The 14947-nt window shown below is 41.6% G+C and overlaps 1 pseudogene; it reads right to left on the reverse strand.

Annotated features, from left to right (window-relative positions):
• Positions 1–2030: 2030 nt before the first annotated feature.
• Positions 2031–8374, reverse strand: LOC122121190 (annotated as a pseudogene).
• Positions 8375–14947: the final 6573 nt, after the last annotated feature.

Raw genomic sequence — 14947 nt, forward strand, 5'->3', positions numbered from 1 at the left:
GGCTAGGAGGAAACAAAAGCCATGCCTGAGAAATATATGGTGATCTACTGATAAAATTATCAACAGGAGTTTTCTGAGGGGTGAGGCAAGAGTCATTAATTGTGAAACAAGAACTACTTCATCAAGAGTGTAAAGTAATAATCCAAAGCCACCAGAAAAGGCTCATAAATAAGTACTTAAGATAAAACAAAAATATTCTTAGTCAAATACTGGTAGATATGCTAGGTGGGGCCTCCATCACAGCTTGGCCTCAGTCCTTAACCCACTGAGGAGTGAGAGTGCCTTGGCCAGACCTGCCTTCAGTTCTGACCCAGCAGCCTTATTGGATTTGGAGATCATGCAACCTGATCAGTTCCAGGACTAGAGATCCAGGAGTGTCAATTTGCTGGCCAACACCTACTCCCTAGGACTCCCACATTGGAAGCTATTTGCACTTTGATATGCCTTGGGGCAAGGACAGAAAACATCCTGCTTCTAGTCACAGATCACCCCCTGGGGAAGTTTACTTTCTAATGAGTGAGATGAGCTTGGCTTAAAGATCTATACCCCACTCATCTCCACCCTACTCCAACCTCAGGCCTGGTAGAGGAAAGCTTAGGGAACTTACTATTTCCCAACTTTACTAGCAGCAAGGAACTTGCACCTCACCCAGTGGTATCTTTTTCTTAGAGCTTTCTAAAAGTTGCTGGATTCCCATAGGTCCTGTTTCTGAATAAAAAGTGGATTACAGGTTATTGGTGGCCATGGAGGAATGCCTGGCACAGACAACCTACCTGAAGCCTCACTGTAAGAGGAGTGAAAGATTCTTGCAAAAAGAACCCTTGACTGATTTGGCCTCCAGTGAAAACAGAAGTGTTCGACCTCTTCCTGGCCATTGTAGGTTCTAAGCAATTGAGATTTCTATCTTACTCATGTAAAGTAACCATACCCAACAGGCTAGCTCCATGCATCCCTTTTGTCCTTACAACTCCCCGTGGGCCTCAGATAGCTTTGAATGCTGGAAAAGTGAGTATGAGAATGGGTCATTGGGCCATGTCTCCCCTTCTCTCCTTCATTTGGAAGGAGAGAATCAAGCAGTTCTTGATACACTATGGGGCTGGTCAGCTTTTCACTCCCTCAAACAGCTAGACTCACTTCTGTTCTTAATGTTGCCAGATGCCTTGAGAAACTACCCTGGCAACCAAGATCTTGCACTCATCCTGTGAGTTCTGCTTCACTGTAAACTGAACTGTAAGCACAGGGATCGTGGTTCCTGCTACTGTTTCTGGGGAATGTGACTGCAATCCCTCTGATGGGGCATGAGACAAGAACCTACCATTGTGTGAAGGAGAAGTAGATCTGTAATGGCCAGTATTCATAACTGCCTTTTGTGGTTCCATTCCCAAAGAGGAATGTGTAATGGGTGGCAGGTATAGCCAGTCCTGTGTCAGAATAAAGGAGGAAGAGGCCCTGCTACCTCAGTGCCCAGACAAGCCTTGAACGACAATCATTTCAGTACTACAAATATCAAATTGGTACTAGGAAAATTGTAACATCTAGATTTGGTTTTCTTTCTCTTCAACCTGCTTTTTTGCTACTGGCATGGTATTGAGAGATTGCTAACTTTAAAACTGGGCCAGGGAAAATAAAAAATATTGGCGTTTGTCATCCTCCTCTTCAAAATAGCAGGAACACCATGAATTTGAAACTCCTCTTGAGCACCAGTCCTATATTGCTAAGATTAAATCCTGCTGGCCAACTTTATATTTCAAATACATTGAAAGAATAAAAGGGATTCTTAAGAAGAATAAGGACTAAGAGTATAAAATGTATACTTCTTTATTTATATAAATAAGGCTTTCATACAATCATATTTAAAAGTAATCTGTATTTTTACATTCACCACCCGTGAGTTCCTGACAGGAAAGGCTGTGCATAATGATTCACAGCAAGAATCCCACTGCAGGACAACAGGAGCTCAGGAAAGCACCATTAATTTGAGAAGTAGGCAGGCTCTGACACTCCTGTTGCACTGCTAGCAATTGGAAGTCTTAAACTAGTTCCTCCACCAAGTCTTCTTCAAATTCCCCCTGTTCATCAGCAGTAGCATCTTGGCACTGCTGGTACTCAGACAACAGGTCATTGATATTGCTCTCAGCTTCAGTGAACTCCATTTCATCTATGCCCTTACCTATGTACCAGTGCAAGAATGCATTGCACTGGAACATGGCACTGAACTGCTCTGAGATGCACTTGAAGGGATCCTAGATGGCCATGTTGTTGCTGATGAAGGTGGCCGACATCGTGAGTCCATGTGGAGGTGGGGGAGGGAAGGGGCGATGTCATACACAGCCGTCTTCACATTGTTGGGGATCCAGTCTCCAACGTAGCTGCTGTTCTTGTTCTGCACGTTGAGCATCTGCTCATCCACCTCTTCATGGACATGCAGCCTCGGAAGATGGCAGCTGCTGTCAGGTAGCAGCCATGGCGGAGATCACAGGTGACCATCAAGTTCTTAGCGTCAAATATCTGCTGGGTGAAGCTCGGGCACTGAGAGAGCATGGTACTGCTGGCTGGCACGGCTGGTCAGGGGCACAAAGCCAGGCATGAAGAAGTGCAGGCGGGAAAGAGCATCAGATTCAAGGACAGCTTGTGCAGGTCTGCATTCAGCTGGCCAGGGAAGCACAGGCAGGTGGTAACCCCGCTGTTGGTGGCTGACACCAGGTGGTTCAGGTCGCCATAGTTGGGCATGGGCAGCTTCAAGTTACAGAAGCAGATGTTGTACAGGACCTCGTTGTCGATGCAGAAAGTTTCATCTCCATTTTCCAACAGCTGGTGGACAGAGAAGATCGTGTTGTAGGGCTCCAGCACTGTGTTTGACACCTTCAGGGAGGGCATGACACTGAAGGTGTTCATGATGCGGTTTGGGTACCCTTCTTGAATATTGTTGAGAATCCGGGTGCCCATACTTGACCTGGTGCCACCTCCCAAGGACTGGGCCAGCTAGAAACCCTGTAGACAGTCACACCTTTCTGACTTCCGCCTCACCACATCCAGTACCGGCTCCACCAGCTCGGCATCCTCTGTGTAGTAGCCCTTGGCCCAGTTATTGGCTGCCCCACTCTGGCCTATCAGACATGATGAGACACACTCTCCAAGAATATTTACTGTGACATTTGTATTGTGAAGACAATAGGACTCTTCTGGGCCAACCTTTGCTTTTACTTTAGATAACTTTGGTGAAATAAAGGAAATGTTTTCAATGTATCTGGGACCCTACAAATCACCCAGGTTCTAAAGAAATAAAGACAATATGGAGGAAGATACATTTTAACTCAAATCAACTACTTGTAGAAATGAAGAACAGAGCCTGCCTCAATACTGGAAATGTAGTTATTTTCACAGGAGGGACAGGAGCACAGTGTGATCATAGGAAAGCTAAGCTGCAAGCACTTGTCTGCACCTTGCTCACACATAGCTGTGCTTTGATTTCTGGTGTCCTGAAGTAGTTCTCTGTTATTGCCGGGCCTTTGAAATGACCAGCAGCGCTGAAACCTTGTTGGAGGCTTTCCCTGATTGCTGATCTTTCCCTTTAGAGGCTACTTTGTCATAGAGTGCTTGAAGAGTGGCACTGATCTGAGCTGTCTGAGTGGCCAGGGGCATGACTCCAGTGGACTGGAATAGGTGGGTTAGCTGAGGACAATATCTAGGTGTATAAAGGCTCAGCCCAGCACTGGAGTGCCTGGATGTTAGGACCCATAGACCATGATGACATACCAAATATGAAGTTGTCTGGCCTGAAGCTCTGGCCAAATGGTCCTAATCTCACTGAGTCTAAGGTTCCAGGCTCTACGTCCACCATGGTGGCTGGAGGAACATATTTTTTGCCTGTGGGGACAAGAGTTGACGTAGGCCTATAATTGACAAGAAACTTAGGGGCAGAGCTTATGATTTTAAGTGACTCTCAGCATTCATTACAGAAATTACAGCATTTGAGACATAGAAACAGAAAAGATTGGTTCAGCCATTGAGGGATTTTTTGAAGAGGGATTAGCAGTGGTTCTCTCACTTCAGCCCTCCCTTCTTTTCAGGCCTCCTGGTCACTTCCGCCTTTTGCACACCATCCCATCCCTGCCAATCCTCCGAGGCTAGTCAGTCTTTACTGATGCTGTCAATATAAGCTAGCTTATGTGGATTCAGAACAGGCAGAAGAAAGTAGAAATGCATTTGGAGTGTGGATGGAAAATGCCACTCAACTGTGACTACCCTTTTTGCCCCTTGGTCAATGAGACAGTCATGAGACAATCAAATTGCTTCAGCTTTCTTGTCATCAAGAGGTGATTCAAACTTATCCATTCTCTTTCTCGACACTGTCTCTTAAATTACAGAGGAACAATATGGTAATCTTGCTTCACAAAAAATGGAAAAGACAACATTGAAGGAAGAGCTCCTTGCTTCATGATGAGTGTTGGGCTGTTAAGAGCCAGTTGTCATTGTGGGAGTTTTTAAAGTTACTCACCCATAAACCCTTACAGGTGTCTTCCTTGTCAAGGTAATTCAAGTCATTGATTGATATTACCCTTTAAAACTTCCATGGAGATGTTGAATATTTTTGTGATTACCATCTTGTTGTGAGATGAAATCCATTTCTGACTTAGTAAGGAATGGACTTGAGAATTCTGATAATTCTCTTAGAACTTCAATTCTGAAGGAAGCTAAATAAATCTTGACAGGATAAGAACAAATATATGTGAATTAATCCTTCCTCTTCGTCCCTTTTCCTTCCCCAGTACTGTTAATTGGGCCACTGGCTCCTCTTCTCCAGTCCGCAAGTTCCAAATGCCTCAGGCCTTAACCCATTCCTTCTCCACCTCCTCGCATGTTTCTCGTCTCCATTCCTGCCAGTTTTCATCTTCAGGTTCACCTTTAATTCACCTGCTATTGTCTCTGCACATGCCAACACTGTACATTCCGCCAAATGTGGCTTGTCAAGGGAAATAATTATACACTATTTTCTTCTCATATACTTGTACTGTACTCTATAGTAAAACCACTGGCTACATAGCATGTACCTGTTAATAAGTATGATGTCATGTAGAGACACTTGAATGTGTGTGGCAGATTATTTGTAGGTTCTATACAAATACTATTTTATATAAAGAACTTGAGTGTGTGAAGATGTTGTTATTGGTGGGGGTCCTCGAGCCCATTCCATGAGGATACTGAGGGGTGATTGAATTTTAAGTAATGGTGCTGTTTTCATACTTCCTTTAAATGAATTTATTAAAAGACTACTTTTTCAGCCCTTTGTTTATGGATCACATCTGTAATCCTAGCTAATCATGAGGCTGAGATCTGCGGATCATGGTTCAGTGTTAGCCCAGAAGGGAAGGAAAGTTCTTGGAACTCCTATTTCCAATTAACCACACACATACACACACACACACACACACACACACACACACACACACACACACACACACACCACAACACAAAGCTCAAAGAGAAGCTCTATCAATTGAGCCACTAGTAGACTTCCATGTGAACAGTGACCTGATTGAGCCTCACAGGTGTCTGCTGGACCAGACATCCATTAAAAGGGCTAAAGGATGCAGATATCTCATACAGGCTGTGTGACATCTCTGATTGGGTCTGGGATGGATATGGCCACAGACTGACCTATGACCTTGAGAGTCACATAGCTCTCTCCTACAGACAATAAAACCCTGTACAAAGCATCCCAGTAAGTACCTTCCCTTAGGACCCCTCCTGTCTAGCAAGACATTTGATATTCTCTTCTTCAATATATCATTGCTGTTTTATTCTTCCCTCTGTATCCATGAACTCATTCTTTGAGATCATAGAGACAAAAGATGTGATTCAGTTATTAGGTTTTCAGTATCAATATGATGGCCTGCTTCAAAACAGACCTTTTTTTCTACTTCCTGGGCACCAAAGCTGGTGGATCCTGAATGCTTTTATCTTGAGCCCTTTTTGCGTTGCCACCAAACCTGTGCTAGAGTATCATCAGTGCCCAAGGGACACACCGGGAATGCGTTTGTTTCAATCACACATGGTATACCTAGGTGTTGAGTCTGCAAACATGATGGGTACTCACAGATGTGTGACTTAGTGATGTCAGCCACTCAGCACAAGGTTTCCCTGGACCAGAGTCTCATCCCCATGCATTGAGTAGATGATAGGTGAAACCTTTGTTTCTCATACACAGATTATATCCTGATTGTTCCTAGTAAATGAATTCCATAGACCACAGGGGAAACAAGCTGAATCCTTCTTTTAGTCATTTCTTCCCTAACACTGACACATCTGCTCCTTGAAGACGCCATGGACACATACCTCCCAGTAGAGGCTTTCCAAGACCCTACTCCACCATGTCACCCACCCACTTCAGATCTGTTAGCAGCCACTTTCCTCTAATAAACACATCCCTCACGTCCAGCCTCCCCTATGAAAGTCTTCACTGTTGGGTTTTTATCCTAATGTAGGGGTCAGATGCTTAACTATCAAGGTCATGGTTATTTGATATCTTTTGGGTCTACACACAGGACTGCTCAGGGCCATATTGATCCAATGTCTATGGCTCTGTTCACAAGACTGCTCAGTGCCATGGTGATGGGATGTATAGTGTCTGCATATGGGACTGCTCAGTACTATAGTGAATGATGCAGAATATCCATAGAAGGGCACCATTTTCCCATTGAGATTTTCAGCTTTCATTACTTGTGCATAGCTGGTGTTCCACACAGCACTCTAAAATCTATGGGAATTTAGGAAAGAGCCTCTTTATCATGAGTTAGCAGAGAATGGAAGAAAATACAATACTCAGCTGTGGTGGTGGTGGCTCTAGCTGGTATTTCTTGATACTCAGCAGACTAAGATCTGAGGATCTAAGTTCAAGGCCAATCCAGGCAAGAAAATTCAGTGAGATTCTTATCCCTAATTAACCACCAAAAATCCCGAAGTAGAGCTATGACTGAAGTGGTAGAGCACTAATCTTCAGCAAAAAAAAAAAAAAAATCCAAGTCAACGTTTAGGCATTAATTTAAGCCTTAGGACCAACACACACACACACACACACACACACACACACACACACACACACACACACACACACACACAGACACACACACAACCATTTGTCCAGCACTGGTGGCTCACACACCTGTAATCCTAGCTATTTAGGACGCTGAGGTCTGAACCTCAGAGTTTCAATCCAGCCCAGGTAGAAAAGTTTGAGACTTATCTCCAATTAACCACCAGAAATCCAGAAGTGGTCCTGTGGCTCAAAGTGGAAAAGCACTAGCCACGAGGGACAGTGTCTAGGTCCTGAGTTCAAGCCTTTCGACTGACAAGAAAAATAAAATGTAACACCTGGATCAGGTCCTTTGTCTCCTTTGTTTGAGGAAAGAGTCTACAGACAAAAAGGAAGAGGTAAGACAGCATAACTTTATTGAAGGAAAAGACCATCAGAACCCTTGCTAGACAGGACAGGCCCATGGGAGGGAAGGCATTAGTTGATGTGGGTTATGTAAGTATTAATGAGGTGTCTTTAGGAATGAACTATATGTCTCTCAAGACCATTGGACAGTCTGCAGGTCATATCACTCCCCAGGCCTAGTCCGAAGCTCCACAAAGCCAACCCAAGATCTTTATGCATTCTTTAGTCCTTCTGAGTAGGTTATAATTTTGGTACCTACCTCTGGGGTATAGTCACCTCATCACAGTGTTTATTGTTCCAGGGGCGATGGGCCATGATATGATGTCAAGGAGCCTGCACACAGGACGGCTCAAGGCCAAAGTAAAAGACAACTTCTCTGGGAGAGAGACTTTGCCTCCATTGCACAGACATGCTCTTTTTATGCTCTGATAACTCTGGGCGGTTTTTCCATGTTTTCTCATTTTTTTCTCCAGTGCTTTAGATGGAAACCAGGACATAATGCATGTAAGGCAAGCACTCTCCCATTGCAATTATATTTCTTTCCTTGGATTTGTTTTTAAATGAGCAGTAGATATCATCTTTGTGTATAGGAAAATAGTTATCAAATATCTCCATTTTAAAGGTTTCAGTTCATGAAGTATCACAGTATTTTTTATAATCTAAAATAGAGATATTCTGCCTTGGAGATGTCCAGAGGCCTCAGCCATAAAAACGCCTGGGATAACTGCTGTGCAATTGGCAATGCCAAGCTGGAGCCTTTCCCTTTTGCCCCAGCTTGCTGTTGCACCAGTGCTCCTTTCACCAGAAATGCTCATTTTCTCCATTTCTGCTCTTTGACACTTACATAGAGGAGTCAGCTCCAGCCCTCTGAGAACTCTCTATGGGGGTGCGGAGTGCGGATTCTAGTATGGAAGAGGGCTTCTCTTCCTCCTCCATCTTTTGTGCTGGTCTTGGGCTTGATCTCAGGGACTGGCTCAGTCAGTTTTTCTGTTTGTTTATTTTTTCTTGTTTGTTTGATTTTTAGTCAAGAGCAGAACTTAGGCCACAGTTTCACTTCCAGATATTTGGGCTCCTAATTCGTGATGAGTCTCATGAACTTCCCTACACAGGCTGGCTTTGAACCTCATTCCTCAGATGTTTGCCTCATGAATAACGTGGATTATAAGCATGAGCCACAAGCACCTGGCAGAGACAGGGGTCTTCTTTCAGACATACTGGCTAAACAGTGCAAAGATCAAGAGGGGTAGCCTCTTTGTTTCAGCTGACCCCATCTTTTTCCATCACATCCAGCGTCAGCCCTGTACCACTCATGGAGAAGAGCTTGGTGCTTCTTCATGACTGATCTGAATTAATTCATTGTTCATACTAATAATAAATAAAAATATTTCATGAGTATGTTTGTCTTCTCACCAACAGCAACAGATCTAGAAATCAAGAATCATTTATACCTTAACTTTCCAACTCCAGAATGTAGAAAATTACTCACGTTGCATATGCCTTTCTTTACTAAGTGAATTAGATCAGAGTAGCCTTCACATGTGCTTCTCACCCAGTGGAGATGATAACAAGGTAGCAAGGTGTTGGGCAGTCTTGTATAGAAATTGGGCAAGGACCATAAAAACAAACACATTTTGACTTTGAAAGGCTGGAACAAAATCTACAAAGCAAACGATCCCCATAAACAGGCAGGAGTTGCGATACTAATATCAGATAAAATAGACTGCAAATTAAAATTAGTTAGAAGAGATAAAGAAGGTCGCTACACACTAATGAAGGGATCTCTCCTTCAGGAGGATAGTACAATTGTAAATAGTTATTCGCCAAACAACGGAACACCCAAATTTATCCGAGAAACACTCCTTTCTCTCAAATCTCATATAGATCTGAAGACATTAATTGTTGGGGACTGTAACACTCCACTATCGCCACTAGATAGATCAACTCAGCAAAAACTCAACATAGAAACCGCAGACCTAAACAACTGCATAGATCAACTAGATTTAACAGACATCTACCGAATATTTCACCTAGCAGCATCAGAATACACGTTTTTCTCAGCAGCACATGGAACATTTTCCAAAATAGACAACATTTTAGATCACAAAGCAAATTTGTCCAAATTCAGAAACATTGAAATTATACCTTGCATTCTCTGAGACCACAAGGGAATAAAATTAGAACTCAACACCAAAATCCACCAAAGAAAGTCCAGTAACATATGGAGGCTGAACAACACACTGTTGAACCACCAGTGGGTCATGGAAGGGATTAGAAACAAAATTCAATTGTTCATGATATTCAACAAAAATGAGCACACAAACTACCAGCTTCTCTGGGACACAGCAAAGACAGTACTCAGAGGCAAGTTTATAGCTCTGAGTTCCTACATCAACAAATTGGAGAGAGCTGAAACCAACAATTTAATGAGACAGCTGAGCCTCCTTGAAAAAGAGCAGCAAGATAAACCCAATCCAGTAGACGGAAAGAAATAAAGAAAGTTAAATCAGAAATAAATGAATTAGAATCCAAAAAAATCATAGAAAGAATCAACAAAACAAAGAGTTGGTTCCTCAAAAACATTAACAAAATTGACAGACCCTTAGCAAATCTTATCAGAAAAAGAAGAGAACACACCTAAATAAATAAACTCAGAGATGAGAATGGTAACATCACCACCGAAACAACCAAGATTCAGAATATTGTAAGGGAATATTTCTCAAAACTTTATGCTTATAAGTTTGAGAACTTGCCAAAAATGGACCTTTTCTAGCAAATATCGACATGCAGAGACTAAACCAAGATGAGTTAAACCATCTTAACAGGCTCATATCAAGAATTGAAATAGTAACAGCAATCAGAGAACTCCCTTCTGCTGTTTTACAGTGGAATTCTACAAGGCCTTCAAAGCAGAACTCACACGAATACTCATTCAACACTTCAATGAAATTAAAGAGAAGGTTCACTACCGAATTCATTCTATGAAGCTATAATAACCCTCATTCCAAATCCCGGCAGGAACTAATCAAACAAAGAACTAAAGACCCATATCTTTGATGAACATTGATGCCAAACTTCTCAACAAAATTTTGGCAAATCAGCTTCAACAATTCATCCAAAAACATCATACAGCACAATCAAACAGGATTCATTTCAGGGATGCAGTGCTGGTACAATATACACAAATCAATAAACATAATTCATCACATCAACAAAGGTAAGGATAAGAACCATATGTTTATCTCAATAGATGCAGAAAAAAACATTTGACAAGATCCACCTTCCCTTTATGATGAAGGTTCTGGAAAAATTAGGAATCCATGGAACATTCCTCAATACAATAAAGGCTGTATAAGACAAACCTACAGCCAGTATTATACTCAATTGTGAAAAACTGAAGCCATTTACTCTAAACTCAGGAAAGAGACAAGGATACTCACTCTCTCCTCTACTCTTCAATCTAGTATTAGAATGCTTAGTTACAGCAATAAGACAAGACGCAAACATAAAGTGGATCCAAATAGGGAAAAATGAAGTAAAACTCTGCCTCTTTGCAGTTGAGGTGATCTTGTATTTTAAGAATCCCATGGACTCCACTCCCAAATTACTCATTGTGATTCAAAACTTTGGCAAAGTAGCAGGGTATAAAATTAACCCCCCAAAATCAATGGCTTTTCTATATGCCAACAATGAGAAAAGTGTGGCTAAAATCAAGAAAAAAAACTCCATTCAGAATAGCCCCACAAAAAATAAAATACCTAGGAATTAACTTAATCAAAGAAGTGAAGGACCTCTATGATGAAAACTTTAAAAACCTGAAAATGGAAATCAAAACAGAACTTAGAAAGTGACAAATAACTCCTGGATTGGAAAGATCAACATCGTGAAAATGGCAATACTTCCCAAGGCTATCTACAAATTCAATGCGATACCTATCAAAATTCCAAACTCATTCTTCAAGGAAATAGAAGACACAATCTAAAAATTCATATGGAACAATAAAAGACCCCAAATAGCAAAAACGATCCTTAACAGAAAGAACACTGCTGGAGGAATAGCAATACCAATTTTCAAACTCTACTATAAAGCCACAGTAATCAAAACAGCTTGGTATTGGCACAAGAACAGACCTCAGGACCAATGGAATAGAATTGAAAACCCAGAAATGAACCTACAGACCTATAGCCATTTAATCTTTGATAAAGGAGCTAAAAAAAATAGAATGGAAGAAAGACAGCCTCTTCAGTAAATGGTGTTGGCAAAATTGATTAACTACCTGTAGGAAACTAAAGCTAGATCCTTATATATCACCTTGCACCAGAATCAACTCCAAATGGATCAAAGATCTCAGAGTCAAAGCAGACACTCTGAAAACTTTACAGGATGGAGTAGGAGAAACCCTAGGTCTCCTTGGCACAGGCCAAAATTTTCTTAATAGAGACCCAGAAACACAAGAAATCAAAGAAAAGTTGGACAAATGGGATTGCATGAAAGTGCATAGCTTCTGTATGGCAAAGGACATAACTCACAAGATTAATAGAAAGCCCATGGTTTGGGAGAAGATGTTCACTATCTTTACAACAGACAAGGGTCTTATATCTAAAATATACCTGGAACTCAAAAAATTAAATCTCCCAACAACAAATCTTCAAAGAAACAACTGCCCAATAAATAAGTGGGCTAAAGAAGTAAAGAGAAACTTCTCTGAATAGGAAAGAAGAATGGCCAATAGACACATGCTCGACCTCTCTAGCCATAAAAGTAATGCAAATCAAAACAATATTCATATACCACCTCACACCAGTTAGAATGTCTATAATCAAGAAGTCCAATTACAACAGATGGTGGAGGGGATGTGGACAGAAGGGAACCTTACTGCATTGTTGGTGGGAGTGTAAACTTGTTCAACCACTTTGGAAAGCAGTATGGAGGTTGCTCAAAATACTCCACATAGAGCTCCCCTATGACCCGGCAATCCCACTTTTGGGCATTTACCCAAATGTTCACAATCAACAACACACTAAAGCTCCCAGCACAACTATGTTTACTGCAGCATTATTTACCATTGCTAAGATATGGAACCAACCCAGATGCCCCTTGGTAGATGAATGGTTCAAGAAAATGTGGTATATATACGCAATAGAATACTATGTCTCCATCAGAAAGAATGGCATTGGCCCATTTGTTAGGAATTGGAAAGACTTGGAAAAAATTATATTAAGTGAAGTAAGCCAGGCCCAAAGAATCATAGGTCCCATGGTTTCCCTTATTTGCAATAACTAGTATATGTCTGAGTCAACCAGAAAAGGTGAGATAAGTTGATGTTAGGGGAATGAACCCAAAGGTACATATTCAGAGGTTTTGTTTTGTTTTTTTTTTTTTCCTTTCATGCAATTGTTTCTATCATATTTATAAGATTATTTCTATGTTGCTTTGTATGTCCCTCCCCCACAGTATAACCCATACTTTCACTGTTTTTGATGTTGGGATAATTTGTGGAGGAGAAGGGAAAAAACAAATCGTTTAACTAGGGATACAGGTGGACCCATTGCACCAATAAGATGTACAAGTTGTTATGTCAAAAAACGAACTTAACAACTTGGGGGAGGATCGGTTGGGGGGAGGGGAGTAGTATGGGAAGGGATGGGAAGGGGAAACAACGAGGAGTCAACAATGCTTGATAAGAAATGTACTCGTTATCTTGCCCATGTAATTGTAACTCCTCTGTATGGAATTCTCATAATAAAAAAAAAGGAAAAAAATAAAATAAAATAAAATAAAAAGATATTGGCAAGGGTGGCTCTTCTGAAATCTGAGCTACTCAGGAGGACAAGATCTGAGGTTTGTGGTTTGAAGCCAGCCATAGCCAAAAACTCTTTGACACTTTTGTCTCCAGTTAACTAACAAAAACCCTTTTGTTGGTCATGGGACTTGAAGTCTGACCCTAGGCACTGTCCCTCAGGTCTTCAGCTCAAGGCAAATGCTCTACCACTTGAGTCATAGCACCACTTCTGGTTTTCTGGTGGTTTATTGGAGATAAGAGACTCACGGATCGGGCACCGGTGGCTCATGCCTGTAATCCCATGGTTTCCCTTATTTGCAATATCTAGTATATGTATGAGTCAAGCGGAAAAGGTCAGATAATGTGATGTTAGGAAAATGAACCCTTAGATATGTATTTTAATGTTTTTTTTTCTTTCATGCATGTGTTTCTAACGCATTTATAAGATTATTTTTTGTTGCTTTGTATGTCCCTCCCCCACAGTATAACCCCGATTTCACTATATTTGATGTCAGTATATCTTGTGGAGGAGATTGGGAAAAACAAGTCATTTAAGGATTCAGGTGGACCTGTTGCAACAATGAGAAATACAAGTTGTCATGTCAAAAACGAGCTTTACAACGTCGATGGGGGGGAAGGATTGAGTGGGGGGGGGAAGGCTGGGAAGGGATGTGAAGGGTAAACAAAGGATGAGACTGCAATGCTTGGTAAGAAATGTATGCGTTATCCTGCCCATGTAATTGTAACCCCTCTGTATAGTATGTTCACAAATAAAATAAAATAAAATAAAATTAAAAAAAAAAAAGAGTCTCACGGTCCGGGCACCGGTGGCTCATGCCTGTAATCCTAGCTACTCAGGATGCTGAGATCTGTGGAACGTGGTTCAAAGCCAGCCCAGGCAGGAAAGTCCGTGAGACTCTTATCTCCAATAAACCACTAGAAAACCAGAAGTGGTGCTGTGGCTTCAGCGGTAGAGTGCTCACCTTGAGCTGAAGAGCTGAGGGATAGCGCCCAGGCCCAGAGTTCAAGCCCCACGACGGAACAACAACAACAAAAAAGAGTCTCATGGACTTTTCTGCCTAGGCTGGTTTTGAACCGTGATCCTCAGATTCAGCCTCTTGAGTAGCTAAGATTGCAGCCATGAGCCACTGGCACCCAGCTATGCCAATGTTTTTAATGATCTCCTTCCCTCATGAGTTCTGCTTGAGAATGTGGCTTCTGCCTTTTGACAGTGGCTACCGGTGGTGCTAGCTCTGGTCAAATCCAGGCAGGAATTTCTGAAGCTTCTCTGACCCTGTGTACCCAGGCACCCTCACCACCAGCCTTCGCTGCCAACAAGAATGAGTAATGAACAATCACATGAAAATTCCATGCTTAGTGACCTTTTTCTCTAAATAGCATTTTTAAAAGAAACGTTTGGTAACACAATGAAGAGACAAAGGTCAAGGGGGGAACCAATACAACAACAATATAAACAAAACAATATGTTGGAAATGATCTGTACAACTTGGGGCTGGGTGATGGGGGTAGAGAAAGCAGGAGAAAATTGAGGGATGGGGTAACAAGTTTGTCAAGAAATGTACTTATTATCTTATGTAACATTAAACTGTCTGTACATCATCTTGACAATAAAAATAAATAAATAAAAATGTATAAATAAAAGGAAAATTTCTGCATAGCAGACTGGGAGTGAAAAGTCACGTTTACGAAAGCACTGTCAAACAAGAATA

This window comes from Dipodomys spectabilis, unplaced genomic scaffold (genome assembly GCF_019054845.1).
Source record: "Dipodomys spectabilis isolate Male_0828 unplaced genomic scaffold, ASM1905484v1 ptg000186l, whole genome shotgun sequence".
NCBI classification, from domain to species: domain Eukaryota; kingdom Metazoa; phylum Chordata; class Mammalia; order Rodentia; family Heteromyidae; genus Dipodomys; species Dipodomys spectabilis.